This window comes from Molothrus ater, chromosome 20, assembly GCF_012460135.2.
Source record: "Molothrus ater isolate BHLD 08-10-18 breed brown headed cowbird chromosome 20, BPBGC_Mater_1.1, whole genome shotgun sequence".
Lineage (NCBI taxonomy): Eukaryota > Metazoa > Chordata > Aves > Passeriformes > Icteridae > Molothrus > Molothrus ater.
This window is the reverse complement of record NC_050497.2, coordinates 8177764-8194161: the sequence shown is the minus strand read 5'-3', so window position 1 is coordinate 8194161 and position 16398 is coordinate 8177764. Positions and strand designations below refer to the sequence as shown.

Below are 16398 nucleotides of genomic sequence, written 5' to 3'. Positions count from 1 at the left end.
AGCCCAGTTACAGTTAAACATGTGTTTAAGCACTTCTCTGGAGAGCAGTGGGTTATTTCTGAACCCACACGTTGCAGTCTGCTTTCACTTAGGAGGGAAGCAAAGGAGACGTGTGTCATTCACTGGCCCTTTAACACAGGAAGAGTTTTGGCTTCCAAAAATTCTAGTGGCAGTTGAGAAAGGAAAAGATGAAAAAAAACCTGTGGTGTAGTGAAGCCAAGGCCCTTCTCCTCCAGCCTGGAATCCTGCAGCAGAAATCTGGAGAATTAGCCCTGCCCTCTAAACTCAGGGAGGTAAAACAACACAGAAGAGCTGCACAGTCCCCTGAACAATATTAGGGAACAAATGCAGTTAAATCCCTGGTGCTGATTCTTCCAGATGGCTTTGGCTTAATGTTTTCAGTCTTTTAAACAATATGAAATAAAATGGGAGAATGCAAATCAGCAGTATAATGCTATTTATAGAACTTCCTTGTGGCAGGGTGTTTTTTGTTTCTTTCATGTTGGAGATAAGTTTGTATTTTGCCTCTCAGTGCCTGCTTTGGGAATTTTTGCCTGATATTTTTCAATTTATGTAGAAAATACATATAAATATGTTTATATATGTGTAGAAAACACATATATGTGCATGTATAAAAATTCTTATATGCTCTGAATAGTACCTCTCTGGAACCTGAAATATGTAGCCTTGACTACAAATTAAGTGTAATTCTAAACAACCCCTTAGCCTCTAAGTGTCCTGGATGGTTTTTTAAACTAGTTTAAAGTATGATAAATTCCATTTGGCCAAGTACCTGATACCATGTCAGGCAGAGTTTTTGATAGCATGGAGCTTTCAGAAACAGCATGAGCAGGGGCATTTCTTTGGGACTGCAGAACATCCGCAGGGCTCTGCACAGACAGAAATTTGGATTCAATTTCACTTGATGGTTACGAATCATCTGTGTGGGTCTTTCTTGCTCCCCTGGCCAGGCTTCCACAGCCGGGATCAGCAGGATGTGACATCTGTCCAAACTCTGGAAAAGCGTGGAGCTTGGCAGGCTTCTCCCTCACCAAATCTTTCATTCCCTTTGCTTGCAAACAGCCTGAATCTGGGCATGTGCCAAGTGCACTGGAAAAGACACCTGTCCGAGGTGTTTGTGGGAGAGCAGCTTCCCATGGTGGTGAAAGGGAGAGGAAAATGGCTCAGATTGGAAGGAAGTGGCTGCTCCCAGTGTTACTGGGCTCCCTTTGGGTGATTTCCAGGGTGTCAGGAGCTGAGGCCGTGGCTCCTGCTGTGACCAATGTGGGTGATTTTGTCCCAGGTTGCACTGAGGCCAGAGCTAACCCAGAGCTGATCCAAAGGACGTTATTGTTTGTGGAAAAGCTCCCAGGAACTTCACTACAGCCTGGACCTGTTCTTTAGACCTGCCTGCTGCAAACCAGCTCGTGCTTAGGTTTGTAGTGGTGAGTAATCACACAAGCTGTGTGAGCCCATGTTTATGTTTTGGCACAATTAGCAATCTCAGCTTGCATTTTTATTTGCTTGGGCCCCTCAGCAGACAGAGGAAGTGCAGAACAGACTCACTGTGTGTTACACTCTGCTCCAGAAACAGGGAGGAAGAACTCAGGAGAGACCTGCTGCATCTTTTAGGCTTCTAAAGAGCAGCTGATCCCTGACACAGAGCTGTTTCTGGGTGGTTCCTGACATTCTGCTCTGCTTTTTTCTTTCCCCTAAATCCCAGATACATCACATTCATATGTTTCTTCTGGGATTTAAAAACAAACACTGAACCTTTTGCAGGATGATATTTCTACCTCCCCCACTACACTCTAAGCCTTGCTTGCATCATTGCCAACATTTGTTCATTTAAAGCTAGGAAATCTTAGCCCAGTGGAGAGCAGGTAGGATTGGAATCTTCCTGCCTTGGGAGGGATGTGTACAAACACTTAATCCAGGCATGAGGGGCCTGGAAGAAGTTGAAGAACTCATTTCAGTGTAAGATCATTGAACACTGCATGTATCAAACCCTTGTTAGTAAAGACCTGGTAAGAAACATGATTTTGAAGAGGTTGGGAGTCCTGCAATGTGCTATTCATTCAGCACAAATCCCCCCCAGTGGCAGCCCCAGCCAAGTTCATGCACAGAGGCTGCTGATTTGAGAGCCCAGGCTCTCTGAGTCACACAGGCTCTGGCTGCCAGACGTGATGACAGCCTGCCTCTCCCAGGCACTTCAACTGGAGCAGCAGGTTCTCAGCACTTGTGTCAATCGGGAGCTTTGTTCTTTGGCTGCAGCCACAGCGAGGGGACAGTTCAATGCTATCCACTCACACCCCTGAAATAGTTTTAGTGAAATCTATTTATTACTCATTGTCGTTTACAGATCAAGATGTTTGAAAGTGTTACTGTTAGAGGATCTCTCTGCCATTCTCTCCAGTCTTTGTGAGGGGGCAGGAGGAAAAGTAAGGAAACACAGAGGAATCCTTTAGGGCTCTGGCATGTTCCAGTGTCTGTTGGTTTAAACTGCCAGCTCAGTAACACACATCATTCATAGCCTTGCTCACCTGTGCAAACACTGTGTTCACAGCAGGTGCTGGGTCTCCACATCACACTGAGCATCCAACAAAACCATTCAGATGCAGGTAATTTCCAAAGGAACATTTTTAACTATGGCCAAAGATATGTAGCTATGTTGGCTGGGCAGTTTCTTTTCCATTCCCAAATTCTGTGGTCATGTCCTTCTCTCTCACAACAGCTTAGGCCTTTGCTCTGCCTCTTTCCTTACATATAAATCTTAGCCCACTGTATCCCAGTGTCCAGCTCCTCCAAATAAAGCTTTTTGCTCCCTCCTGGTAAGACACATCATAGTCAGACAGGAGATTTTGTGGGCTCTTCATGCCCTTCCTGTCCATTGCAGTGGAAGCACTTCATCTCTGCTTCACTGGATTGGGAACTTCCAATCTGGAGGAACTTTATTTAATCTCCTCTGGACCCTCCACTGGATATTGTCTGACTCCAGAGCACCATTCAGATCACAATCAAAACTCCTCTTTGCACGTGAACATATAAAAGATCCTTTAGGTCTTGGATTGCTCAATTCTTTCCTGTCTTCCCTTGAAACAGCACATTCCTGTGCCTTCTGGGGCTTGAGAACATCCTGGATCTTGGCTTCCCAGTCTGGGGGCTCTGCTCACCCCTCTCCAGATGAAGAGGGAACACTGAAGATCCAAAGCCCTGCAGGCACTGACATTCCTGGGAGTGAGGAGCCAGGGTGGCCTCACCAACTGGTGTGTCCAGGCTCTCAGAACTACAAAGAATGAGTCAGAGGAGCTGAGTCCCAATTCTGCCTCTGCCCATGATTCTCTGCATCATCATATTCCCTCTCAGCTTCCTCAGCTGAAAAACAGGAGTCATAATATTTCCTTACTTACAAAAGCTGTTAGGAGGATTATTGCATTGTTGTGAATTCCACAGATGAAAGGTACTACAGAAGAACAAACTGCAATTATTGTTTCAAACCTCTGCCCTAATCCTGTCATCCTGAACTTACTGAATAACACTTACTCAGTCGAGGAAATCCTGCCACTACACTGAAGATGATCATTGGAAAAGATGACTCTCTGTTGTAATAAGAGCATTTATCCCCTTGTGTTCAACACCCTTCTGCCTGACACTGGAGTGATCTGAGTCATGTAATCTCCCCTTGCAGTGGGAACCTGTGGTTGTGATAGTGGAACAGGCACAGGTGAAAATCAGAAGCTTGCAGGAAGTACCTATGGCAAAGATCAGAAAAATTGGTATTCCCAGCAGTCCCTGATTCCTGCTAAATACTCCTGGGTGCAGTCACACAAGGCACTGAGTGTGATCCATCCTCACAAAACTCATCTGTCCCACAAAGTATCTCCTTTTCTGCTTCCATCCCCTCTTGGTTTCAAAACACTCAACACTCCATGAGCAGAGAGGCAAAAAGTGCCAGTGTTTAACAGCCCTGAAAACCACTCTGGTTTTGCACAAATAATATTTTTCTTGTTGAAGCCTGTGCACAAAGCTTCTGAGAAGGATGTAGGTACCACTGGGCATTACAGGTTAAAAGTACTGTAACAGCCAGGAATAAATACATGGCAGGTGTTCATTAACAAGACACTAATTGGGTAACTGGAGGTGCAGCATAAAAGACCACAGAGGCCAATTGAGAAGCTTTGGGTGAATCTAAGATGCTCCTTTGAGCTTGGGGAGCAGGAGGAAATAAAAAGCTGCTGCTGTAGGTTTCTATTTTATGGAAAAGCTGGTGTTAAGGTGTCTCAGAAGAGGCAGCCTGCTACATCTTGTGCACGAAACTGTGTGACAAAATCAGTTCAGAATTTAATTTAAAGATTACAACCCTTCCTCGGTTGAAGTGCTTTTACTTTGGCTTTAGTAACTTGAGTTTAAATTGTTCTGATTTGATTTCACTGTACCTCCTAAGGGGCTTATTCAAACTGAGTCAGCCTGTGCCTGTTTGGCTAAACCATTATCTAAACTCACTGCCTTGCATAAAGAAGGCTTTAGGGATCCCAAAATATGTTTGCTTTCCTAATCCCTTGGAGGATGCAGCAGGGTTCTTCAAGCAAAAGTCTGCAGACCTACAGGTAGGTGTGTGAGTGACTGCTGTGTTCCAGGTTGAAAGCTGATAGTGGTGAAATCTCTGGGGACACTTTCCCACGTGAATTGTTTTGCCTGCTCAGCCTGCTGCATAATGAACATGACAATTTGGGATGAAACTCTCTTACACCCACCCTGGGTGAGATAAGGCAGATAAGGTGTAATTGGAGACTCCTTTTGGGTTTAGTTTTGATGCACCCTTCATCATTGTGCTCCTGACAGTGGATTTGCAGTGAGGATCAAGCTCCAATACTGAACTTGTGCACATGCACTGTGAGGTGAGTGCCCTGCTAGCTTGGAGAGTTTAATGCTCACACAGAGTTTCTGCTCTCTGGCTTCTCTTGCCTCTGCCTTTCTGCTTGCACTCCCCAATTTCTCTTTGCTCTGCTGTTGTGCTCTGTGTCTGTTGCTGGGGTTGCTGAACACTTTGCATTAGGAGACCCCTGTTCAGTTCCTTGTGGCTCTGCCAAGTCTCACATTGCAGCCAACACTTCTTTTGTTGCAGGAGTTTGTCTTAAACTAAAATATAAATACTTTTAAAACCCAAGCTTTCAGATTATGATTTAGCTGAAAAGGAGTCTTTAGAGTGCATGGAGTCCATTTTTCCAAGTGTTCATAATGAATGCTCAGCCCATTTCTCTCTGCCCCCTCCCTTGGAAAGCTTCAGCTGCCAACTCTTCCCAGCCCCCATGCCTAGAGCTGCAGCAGTTTTCATTTAGGGGCTCTTTGGTCATGCTCATGATTTGGTGTCTGTGTATGTTATGGCATTCAGGAATTCCTACTCTGGTTATCCCCATGGGATCAGGGATATCCTGGAGCAGGACAGTGCAGCCAAAAGAACTGCCCTGGCTCCCTTCAGCTTTCCAATGCTTTGATACACTTGTGGTCTTTCAGATTGCCTTAAAAATGGGCTTAGAGCAGAACAACGGTAAAAAATGCTCAAAGTCCTTCCCCCTACTCCCAGGTATCTGGACTTCAGGACACTTGTGGGCAGGGCAGAGTTCAGGTGGTGTTTCAAAGGAATTTCCTCTCTTTTTGGCAATCAGGCTTGTGAACACTAGCTCGTGAAGTGTGGTGGTTCTCCTTAAAAGTAGAGCCAGAATGTAATTTTTTCTTACTGTTTGCATGCTTTGTGCTCCTGCAGAGACCACGTGCACTGGGTGGGGAGGTGACTTTGAGGTACCTGGTGGTCAAGTCAAAAGGGTCAGCTGGCAGGAAGGAAGCCCAGGTCACACACTGACCCAGAGTGGGGTTTGGCTGTTGATGCAGAGACACCAAATGCTGCCTTAGTAAATCTATCCAAGAGTGGTAGAGTTGTGAGCAAGTTTCTGGTTCCTGAATTTGCACAAGCCTTGAAGTTGAGTGCCAAAAATCCCTTTTTTAGGGAAGTTTGGCTAAGGCATGTGCACAATATTGGTTCCATCCTGAGGCAGCTGCAAGCCTGGCTAAATGGAATTCTCTTAAGCCTGTACAATCTTTCTGATTATATCATACCTCTGGAGAAATTTCAGTCCTATTGGTTGTGTTTTTCTAAAGATAATCTTCTGGAAATAAGGTCTTTTAGTAAAACTGCCTTCACCTTATGGTTACAATAAAGTGACTTATTAATTGGCATCAGCGTGTGGCTGTCTGAACCAGCAGCGTGGCAGCCTCTGCTGGCACACGTGTCCACAGAGAAATCCCCTCACTCTGCCTTATTCCATATTGGCACTCAGATGTTCCCCTCATTTATTTTCCAACAGCTCTATTATATTTTTTTTTCTGCAGCAATTCAGTCATATTTTGGCTTATAACATTTTTTTTTTGTTTTGTTTTAACTTCTGTTTGCAGTTGTGGATTTGCTTTAGGACATGGGCTGTGTGTGTCTGTTGCTTGGAAGTGTTTTTAACAGCGCTGATGTTTGTTGATGCTTTTATGGTGGTGTGCTGGTGAAATTCACATTGTTTTTATTGTATACGTTAGATTAATTTCTGTTGTTTTCAGCAGTTGACATGTTATGAAATGCACCAACCAGTGCAAACTACATCGGGCTGTGGGTTTCCTTGATGGATTTTTTTTTTGGCCGCTCTCTACTCCAGCGTGCATCGGCGGCGGGCTATTTTTATTGCAGCTCGTATTAGTTGTTGCGTAATACCTGCGAGAGCGCATTACCCAATGCAAACCGCGATTAAAAAAAAAAAAAAAACCAAACAAAACAACACAACAAAAAAAAAAAAAAAAGGGGGGAGAGGGGGGCGAGAGCAGTTGCGATTCCAGCTCGGCCTCCCGCAGCACGCGTGGGTCCCACGCGCGTTTCCAGGCGCACTTTTCAGGCTCTGCTCGTAGCTCGGGAGGCGCGACGCGGGCGGCCGGGGGAAGCCGGGATTTTCCCCGGCCATGTCTGCCCGGGGGACACCCGCCCGCCGCCAGCTCCGCGCGGCTCCGCGCCGCGCTCTCCCCTGGCCCGGCCCCGCCGGGCGCTTCCCCCGCCGCGGCCACGGCGTTGGGCGGCCCCGGCGCCCGCTGACCGGGGCATCACCCCTGCCGTTCCCGTCCCCTGCCCGCCGCTCCGGGGAGGACAAGGGGGGCCGGGGGGGACCCGCCGGCTTCTGGGACTTGTAGTGCGGGATGCGGCCGCCGCTTCTCACCCGGCCGAGCCCGGGACTACGGTGCCCACATGGCCTTGCGCCCCGGCGCATGAGCGCTCGGGCGCTGTAGCGCATCTATTATACTGCCTTGCCGAGGATAAAAAGAAGAGCAACTGGAGGGACTGTAAGGCAAACGTTGCTGGAGCTGCCGGGGCAAAGTAATCTATTTAATCTTTCCCTTTATTTGTTAGATGCTTGGGTGTGCATTGCTAGCACTGGGCCATGGTTTCTGGAGGGAGGGGGGCCGGGGAAGAAGGGGGAGGAAAGCAAAACCCACTTGGGAAAGGCCAATGCTGAATTTTTTTTTTATTTTTTTTTCCCCTCCTCTCTTCTGCTCCTTCTTGTTGCGAGAGCCCCGCGTCGCTCCCCGCGGCCCCGCAGCCTTTGTGCGCCGCCACAATTGTAACAAAGCGCGGCGGGGCTGGCTGCAGCCTGGCCATTGATTTCCTCCCGGCCCCGCCGCTCCTGCCCACCCTTTTCTTCTTCTTCTTCTGCCGCTTCTTCTCCATCTTCTGCTCCCCCTCCCCTTCTCGCCGAGCGCCCGAAGACGCCGCAGCCGCGGCCCCGCCGAGCCCCGCGCCCCAACGCAGGACGGGCTTGCTTTGCTTTCTTTCTCTTCTCTTTTTTTTTTTTTTTTTTTTTTGGTTTTTCTTCTTCTTCCCCCTCTCTCGCTCGCTCTTTCCCTCGCTCGCTCTCTCTGCCCGCCATCTTTTGAAGGGGAAAATTAGGGGCGAAGAAAAGGAGGGCTGCAGGCGCTCTTGAAAACAAGGAAAAAAGAAAGAGGGGGGGAAAAAAAAAAAAAGAGGGAGGGAAGAGGAGGAGGAAAAAAAAAAAAGAAAAAAGAACATTTAAAAAATAGCGCGGAGGAAGGGGGGGGACTAGGCAGGCTCCAGCCCCCGGTGCCGCCGGTGCGCGGGTCCCGGGTCCGCGTTTGTGTCGGGCGCGGAGCGGAGCCCGGGGCGGCCCCAGCCCTGGGCCAGCGCCCGCCTGCTCCGGCCATTTCCCCGCTGGCTTGGGAGCTGGAAAAAGGTCTGAGCAGGCAGCGGATGATGGGCTGGAAAGTGCGCCTTTCGCGTGTTGTCCGTGTCCGCATGCATTTATTTGTGTGTGTGTGTGTGTGTACCCAGCTGCTCCGTTCGTGTAAATATCCGGTGTTTACCAAACTTTCGCAAATAAATGGAAATCCAAGGGTTCGCTGCTTAAACTTGATATGCTTTCTAGGTGTAAAAAGAAACGCAGATCGCAGATTTATATATAGAAGTGTCACGCTATAAATAATGCTACCGATAATAAAATGTAAAACTTCAAAACTCAGCCGTCCTTCTCCTCCGTTTATACTTCTTGTTTGGGTTTGGCACCTCCCTGGGCGCTGGGGATAGAGCATTATTTGTAGCCTGCTTGGTTTCACTTTCAAACAAAGCTGTAGTGTTCAGGTCGCGGGTCTGTGTGCGTCTTTACGTGGTTGGGTCTCGCAGGGTGTTAATTCAGAACGTGTTTTCCTCCACAATTGACTTTTGACAACGTGGAGAATGTGTTCTGTCAGGTTCTGTGACAGTCCCGGAGTGTGGATGCTCCTTTCTGTTAATTTCTTCAGGAGCCAAAAGTTACTAAAATAAACTTGTTTGGATGAGCAAATGTGCTGGCTTCACTAATATTTCAAACTTTTATATGTAGGTTTTGGGGTTGTTTTGTTTGTTTGCCTTTTTTTTTTTTTTTTTGGTTACATCTTAAGTTCCCTGACACTGGTAAATAATAGCAGGTTAGGAGCTGACATAATTAGCAAAGCACACCTGCTGTTCCTTGCTGGGAATAGAGAAGCACGTTTTTAATATGCTTATTAATTTTTTTAATGTGTACAGTGTGAGTGTGCTGGGGGCGTGTCTACATGAAACTGGAAGTTTAGTTTTAAAGCTGAAACTGTTGTCTTTAATTCACACAGTGCTAAGCCAAGGTATTAGAGGGGACTTGGTGACTACCATATGTGCTGCAGGATCTGGGTGACAAGTGCAGAATAAATATGCATCGATCAAAACAAACAAGAAGTCCCTAAAGCAGTTTGGTTGCTTTACAAGCAGAAAAAGCCATGATCTGTATTGCTTACAACTCCCTAACTGCTTGAGTGTTCTGTGAATGCAGGTCCTGCCTCCTGATCTGCAGATCACAGCACTGGCAGACTGCTGGCTGTCTCATTTTTTTTAGCGCAGAAGTTTGGGGAGTTTTTAATAATACCCTGGGAGGCTCCTGCTGAAACAGAGTAACTCCAGACCTCAAAGCCTTCCTTTTTGGAAAGAAGAAATGCTAAGATTGTATATTTCTTTAGTCTGCACTGGATAAAAATACTTATGCTTATTTAGTGTTTTGAGACAATGTTTAATAAAAGGGTTGGGCAGGGGGTAACAGTCTTGTACAATCTTCAGCATAAGCTTGATTGCAATATTGTCTCTTCAGTGCTGAGACAGTGGCTGTTGCACTGAAAGGCTTTTTAGTTGTAGTGACCTCTGCATGGAGGGTTTAAGTTAAGAAAGAATGCACGTGCAGTGTGAAGTGTCTGAGGGGTGTTTTCAAAGCTGCCTCTGGAGTGTTTGTTCTGTTATCTTCAAATAAAAACTAGGCTTCTGGAAATAAAACTGGTGTCATATAAGCACCAAAGTGCTTACAAAAACTTTAGTTCTTGTCATTTAATAAGTATTTAGAAGAGAAGCATGTTGCAGTCTGAGTTCCAGCTCAGTAAGCGTGCTGGGCAGCCTTGCCCTTGCACTGTCTGTCTTTAAAGAAGGCTGATTTTGTTTTTAGTCAGTGTCTGCAAATGCAAATGTTTCTGTGGGCTTCGTAGCTGCTTGTGTCTTTGCACTGCTGTGTGCAGTGACTGAAATCACAGCTCTTCATAGTCTTGCAAGAGGCCTCTTTGCTGAGTTAAGAACTGTGTGTTTAAAACTCGCCTCTTAAGGTGGAGTGAGTCTAGCGGGGGTTTTTGGTCTCCTCAATCCTCACTTGCAGGCCAGGGGTGCAGCCTGCCTGAGCTGAGGGTCTCTCCCTGTGAGGCTGAAGGCAGTGCACATGCTGGGCTGGGCCTTCCCAAAGTTTTCCCAGGCACATCTTTTACCTGCTGCATGTTCTGAACGATGCTGTTTAATATTTACCATTTCCCTTGGAGGGGAGGCACTTGTGCAGTGGGGTGTGGGTTTCCAGCCAAGCCCTGCTGCACTCCTAGAATCTCACTCCTCCTCCCGGGAGTAATCTGGGAGCCTGATCTCTCTTGTTGACAGCACAAACAACTTGGGAGTCAAATCCCTCTCCTCGGCAGCAGCTGAGTGATGTACTGAGGCCTCATATTTCAAAGACTTAATTACTTTTACAAAATATATTACTCTGTCTTCTTTGGTAAGCTATCAGGTGCTTTCAGCACAGGCAGAGCTACACTTTGCTAAATAAATGAACAGAGAGTGTTTTGCATCTCAGTGTTGTTGATTGTTTCTCTTTAATCCTGGTTGCTCCTTCTTTGCTAATTTGCAAAATTCATTAATCCTCAGTGGGTTCCCAATCATTACCATGAGCCATATGTTTTGTACGTGGTGTTGGTTTTTTTTTTTTTTTTTTTTTGGGTTTGGCTTTGTCTTATTTCAATTTGCCACATTATTCTTTAGTAGTAGCCCAGAACCCTGTTGCAAGCAGGGGAGTTGTGGGAGTTGGGAGGGAGCCATTGTGTGCTGTGCTGCTCAGTGAGCTGTCAGGACATTTTGGAAGGGTCTGTGCATCTCCAGCTTTTCATTCCACAGGATCTTACTGCAACATCAGGGCTGTTTTGTCAATCATTAGTGCTTGTTGGAGGTGAAAAACTTTCTGTGGCACACAAACTCTTTAACCCACTTGTTGCTAAAGCCGGTGTTGGAAGGATGTAAATTCTTCTGGAGAGCAGTGCAGAAATTCTCTGTAATGTGCTGTGTTTTCTAGTAGTCCTTTTCCCTTCTTCTTGATTAGATACTGACTGAAGAAACTACTCACCTCTATTTTGGGTTCCTTATGCACCTTGGTCTCTTTTCAGCAGGTGTTGTCATATTTGGAAGGGTTTCAGCAGCGTGGATGACCTGGTCAGAGGAGTTTGTTTTTCTTCTTTCCTGGGAGCAGGGTTTTCTCCTCTCCACCAAAATTGCAACAGGTGTAGCAAAAACAATCTGAGGTGAAATTTCTGTGCTTGAGGGACAGATCTGGAAGAAATTTCCCTGTCTGCACTGATCCCATTTACTGTCAAACCTTGAGATTTAGACTCGGGTGTGATTGACACTGGTCTGCTTTGGGAATAATCCTGTTTGCTCCTGCCTTTCCTTTAAAGAGAGAGAAGCAGGGGCAGGAAAGGATTGCTGTTCCACTCTTGAAGTGTACACTTGGAGAGCTTTCCTGCCACAGCTGCACTGCCATCCATGCAGAGCATGCACTGGCACAAATGTACAGGCTGAGATGTTCTTCATTGTGACTGTGTCTCCTGCAGTAACCAAACCCTGCTTGGATTGAAGAGAATGCACATTTCTCCTTCTGCTGCTGTCTTTCGAACTGCTCAGCTCATCCTTGTGTAACATCACAGAGGGTGCCTGGTTGGGGATCTCCCTTTCTCAAAACCCATCGATATGGCCATGCTGAGATAAATCTGTTTTCTAAAACTGCCCTGCTCCATTGCTTTGGCTATAAGCAAGTGCAGAGTTTGCAGTCCAGAGCTTTTTGCTGGGAGGGGCTGTAGGATGTAGCTGCCTTTTTGCTTACCAAGGCTGGTTTAGGAACTGTGCTGTGCTTTGAGCTGTAGTGAAAGTGGTAAATGGAGCACATGTGTAAGAATTGTCTGAGTTTAGTGGAGAATGCTGTTCCTTCCTGGAAAGCATTGCTTTTTGCTGTTCCTTCCTGGAAAGCACTGCTTTTTACAGCTTTTCTGTTGCTGCTACAGTCGTGCTTGAGGTCTGTGAAATAATGTTGAAGTGCAGCACTTCAATGAAGAGAGCAGGAATGTTCCTCCGAGTTTCCCCTGGAGCTTGCCTGAGTGAGTGGGAGTATTATGGATCAGCCAGTGTGCTGCAAGCGTGTTCCTTTCCTGGGCAGGAACAAGCCACATGGGAATCAGTTGGGATACTTGTGTCCACACTGCCGTGGTCATATTTCCTTGGACTTGAGCTTCATCCATATGCAGGAGCTCTGAGCAGCTTAGGGCTTGTGTGCTCTAAGCCGTGGGTGCTCTCAGCAGGAGCTGTGCTGGGCAGGCTGTGTCCTTCTGTCCATCTGCCCTCAGCACTGTTCCCTGCGGCTCTGAGGCAGTAGGGAGCACCTTCCCCCCTTTTCCTGAATCAGCAGCCTCTGCTCCCTGCATAGGGAGGGGGAACTTTAAGATCCAAATTTTCCCTTTTTTTGCAGACCGTTTGGGGATTTAGTTCAAGCTCACAAAGTGCTTTGATGCTCTCTAAGGGAGCGACAGCAGCTTAACTACCACAGTTTGTTCACACCTCAGCTGACCTGGAACTTCCTTGCATAGCTGAGCAAGTTTATGGATCTACCCAACCTTAGCAAAATCACTTTTCATCGGAAGTAGTAGAGCCCATAGAGCCTTTTGTGCTTGTGTGGCTGTGTTTGCTTTAAGTTAACACACGGAGTTATTCTGGGACAATGTGCTTGTTCAAACACAGGGCACTTCAATTGCTTTGGAAACAGATAAAGCCAGGCTGGTGGGAGTGTGCACAGGGGATGAGTGGTGGTCTTAAATGGGAGGGTGGCTGCTGTAACAAGTGCTTGCTCTGCCTGCAGAGCTGCAGTAATTCCCCGGGTGTGTGGGGGCTCTTACCCTGCCCCATTAGCAGCTCTAACGTTACTGTGGCTCAGCTAACGAGCAGTATATTCATGTCATGGTAATTCAATCCCTTTCATTTCATCCTTCATCCCCTTAAACTGACTTGATTGTTGTGTATTGATTTTAGGTGGACTTTGCATGGGAAAGGTGCAGTACTGTAGTTGTAAACCCAGAGCATGATTTAAACCAGTGGCAGCTCATCCATTTTTACTACACTTGTGATGCTTTTTGTCCTGAAATGAGTCTGTTCTATTTCAAAATAGTAACTTTAATCATTTAAATACATAAAAAACAAATTTAAAAGTTAAGTAGGAGAAAGTGTTGGAGCGCAAGAAGTGTACAGGGGAGGTTGTGGATGAAGATATTTTCTCTAATGAATCACTTTGGTTCTGCTCTGTACAGTGAAATGCTTCAAACAAGTTAACAGATGGATCTGGGTCTGTTTATTAGAAGTCTGTCTATGTTTGCATGGAGCTGCCCCTAAGGAGAACATCTGTAGCACTTGTAAATCATATTAATAATGCTGATATATGGCCTTGCAGAACTGGTGGTGTAAGGGAGAACTGCAGTGTAGGTTCTTAGCTGCACAGAGCAGGAAACAACTCTTTAAATAGGTAATACAGGCGAATTAAGTGCTATTTGCAAGGGCTCTGTATTTTACACTTTGCTCAGAGTACTTTCTGTACTTAGTTTTGTAAAGAGGAGGTGATCTTCCTGTTTCTGTAGCCTCTTTAAAACTCAGCTGGAAGTGCAATTTGACTGTATCTAACCCCCCCTCCCTAACAGGTGCCACTAAAGACCTTTTGGGTGTTGTGGTTTATCTTTTAGAAATGTTTTCAAAGAGTGCTGCAGTGTGGGCAAAGGGATAAAGCAGATGGCAGTTTTAGCTTTGCACTTTCTTCCAATGACAAGGAGTGTTGTACTTAGTCAAGAAGTTGTTTCCAGAAACCCCAGTGATGGTATTTGAACACCCTGTAAATACAAGTTCCTTTGTGCTCTTGATTCTTTTTTTTTTTCCCTTTCTTTAAAATCGGTGCAACCATACCACTGAGAAGGGATTAATCTATAAATGCGTGGGAAAAGGCTAATGACTTTAATTGCAGATGGCAGTGGAAATATTGATATCCCCATTTTCCAAGTGGGGGATAACCAGCCTGCAGCCTGGGGTGTCAGACCTGTCAGCAGGCTGGCTTGTAGCAGGAGTTTTTGTAATTCTGTGCAGGTACAGCAGATGCTCAGAGATGCTCTACCCAGCAGGGAAGTAGTTGAGCTCTTGTGGCTTTTTCTTTTCCTTTTTTTAGAGTTTTCTTCAAAAAGCTTTCTGTCCAATAATCTCTCTTTTTGGAAATCAAAGTGCAGAGAAAGAAACAATCATGACAAAACCTGTTGTGGAAAGGCTCTGTGTCCTTTATTCACTGTATGCTGAATCAAACAGAGGGAGTTTGAGGCTTTCCTTGTGCTCTAAAAGTACACAGAGCACCATAGGCTGATTAAAAAGAGGAAGGGCTGACTTTTTCAGGACTCAAATGTTTAACTGTGCACATCACATCCTTTAAAAAGCAGAAAATGAGGGTGTAGATGTAAAATAATCCCATTAGGAGTTCTGGATCCTGTATGGGTGTTGCCACGTTCTGCTTTACTGGCTGTACCTAAATGCTGCTGCTGTGCCTGCATTGGCTGAAACTTGGGGCAGAGCCAGAGTGTTGTGGGTTTTTTTGTTCTCATTTCAGTTAGTTTGGTTGTTTTTTTAATAGTTTATCTGAAATACAGTGTGTTGACCTGAAATTGGCAAAATGGTTTGCTGGAGTCACAGGATGAATGGTCAGGAGTGTCACTGTTGGAGAAGAGAGGCTGTAAAGGAATAGGGGAGATATGGGGAATCAGATATGGAGGCAGAGCCCTAAAGGAGTTGGGCTATGATGCTTTAGCCTGTAGTTCAGAAGAGTAGTCTGAGTGTGATCCAGCATTTAACAGCAGCCTGTGGTCAATCACATTTTTAAACTGCGTGAAACAGGGAACTTTCACTTCTGTCTCCTCACTCTGTTCATCCCTCCTTTCCCTTGCCTTTCTCTATGTTTTGTTTTCTCCCAGAGGGGGCAGGTTAGCTGCCTGTTTCCTCTTGCACTTTAGCTGCTTGGCAGTATTTATATCTGTTTCTATCCACCAATTTTGTTTCCTGAAGGAATACAAGCAGAAGCAGCCCCAGGCTGACTTCTGCTGGAGCCACTGAGTATCAGGTTAAGACTATTCAGCATTATCATCCAGTTCTGAAATGATTAACAGCCTCAGCCTGCTGCTTATCACTGGGGTGCTGTGTCCAGGATGGACCTGTTGCTCCTGCACTTTTAGCTGGGTGATTTCTCCTTAACAGCTCTCAGCAAGTGAGATTTTTCTTTTGTTCCATGTGCATTTTCTGATGGCTGGGCAAGCAGGAATTCAGAGATTCCTTGCCACTGAGACCTGTTACAAGCAGGTTCAAGCTGAAGGAACATCAGCTTGTCACACAGTTTGTCTCCCACTTTGAAAGCAGTTGGTGATGCTAATGTGAAGGATGCTTAGAAAGGGTGACTGTGGTTCAAACCCAGGTGAGGAAATGGATTTGTATTTCTGGTTGTCCTTGAAGTGTGGATTTGAATGCAAAACCAGAGGTGAGTAGAAGTGGAAGAGTGGATTCTGTCCCTCTGTGAAGCTTAAACTGATAGTAATTCCAGAAACAGAGAGAGGTGGAATAACAAAGAAGGCATCCAGCAGACAGCATTTGTGCCAGTTCTGAATTTGCAGAATTGGCCAGCCTGCAGAAATTGTAACTGAGTCTGTGGAGTCTTCTGCTGTGCCCATCAGCAAGCCTTGAATTTGAGGTCACCAAAAGTTTTCCTCTCCTTGGCCATTTTTCATGTAAACATGGAGATATCTCTTTTTCGTTGGGTTGCAATTTCTTTTTGTGCTGTTTTAGGAAACGTGATGGCAGAGAGCAGGATCTCCATGCTCCTGCACCCCCTGCCCTTGTGCAGTGGGATTTCTCTTGCTGGGATCCTGTTCTGCTGCAGGGCTGGGTGGTGCTGACTCCCTCAGTCACTTCTGGTCAGCCTGACAGGAGTCTCTAGCCCCAGATGTGCAGCACTGAACCTCCCTTGTCATTTTACCTCTCTCTAACAACTGGAAAAGGAATTGACTCAGGTAGAGAAACCACAAAGTGTACAGAGCTTAGGTTTGTTCCTGCCTGTGCTTAAATCTTCCTTAGAAAGAGGTTTATCTTGATTGACCAATTAGTTGTATCTTGCAGGTGATAAGTCTGCAAACCCCTCTGTGGTGAGGTGCTGAGCCACA

The 16398-nt window shown here is 46.1% G+C and overlaps 1 protein-coding gene across 2 annotated transcripts in view; it reads left to right on the top strand.

Moving 5' to 3' along the window:
- The window catches only part of BRD3 (bromodomain containing 3), a 45943-nt gene that overhangs the window by 1326 nt on the left and 28219 nt on the right, over positions 1 to 16398 (top strand). The window contains exon 1 of one of the 2 annotated variants that reach the window (XM_036393793.2): positions 7301 to 7405. The exons of the other annotated variant lie outside the window; for it this stretch is intronic. The gene's annotated coding sequence lies outside the window, so the exon portion shown is untranslated. Of the gene's footprint in view, positions 1 to 7300; positions 7406 to 16398 lie in introns of those variants that run through there. 2 annotated transcript variants of the gene reach the window in all.